Below are 869 nucleotides of genomic sequence, written 5' to 3'. Positions count from 1 at the left end.
TGGCTGCACAATATGTAGTAATGTTCTTAAATATTCATTAGGTTTATTTCTGATAAATTGATAAGTCATTGAATATATCTTAAGATTTAATTTAGCTTCAATTGGTAGTTAGTGTATATGAATCTGTACAGGCGTAATCCTTTCACGGGGGTGGGACACCTTTTATCAATCTTGCTTTTGTTTATTGTTTTATAATTTTTTAAGTTGTACGTTGGATAGGTTGTAACAGATAGCTTAAAATTGTAACAGTTATAGTAATCAATCATGGTAATAACACAGTCAATCAGAAGTTTCTTAACAGAACATTCGTCCAGACATTTCTTTACAAAAGCAATGTTTCTGAAGGGATATTCAGTAGTTCCAACTGACAATATTCTTTTGAGCACTAAGAGGCAAATTACGGTCCAGTGGTACACAAAAGTCACGAACCCTACTAGATAATGGGACCTGGGTTGTCATTAATATTTACTTAGATATCATCAAGGTTTCTTAAATAGTTTTTACTTTCCTACCACTATAAACTTTTTTAGTTTTGGTTGTATAAATATCTTTATGATTCCTCAACACTAGTAAGACCTTGGGTTAAATTCTCAGCTGTTTATCAATGTCATTTATGGAGATGTAGACTTAAGTTCCATTTTTCCTATAATATTTTTGATACATCAATAGCATAAACACAAAATAGGACTGGGCGTAGTGCACCTTGCTAGGGTATCCCTCTCCTTGATGGCTCATATGATGAATAAGAATTTCCATTTCGTACCCAATAGTTTCTGTCAACCAAGTAATCTTTTACTCAAAAGCTTTATCATCAATACCAATGGATCGTAAATCATTACGTATCAAAAGTAGCACCACGATTAAGTAAA

This window comes from Palaemon carinicauda, chromosome 8, assembly GCF_036898095.1.
Source record: "Palaemon carinicauda isolate YSFRI2023 chromosome 8, ASM3689809v2, whole genome shotgun sequence".
NCBI lineage: Eukaryota > Metazoa > Arthropoda > Malacostraca > Decapoda > Palaemonidae > Palaemon > Palaemon carinicauda.
The sequence above is the reverse complement of the archived record's forward strand: the minus strand, read 5'-3'. Positions refer to the sequence as shown.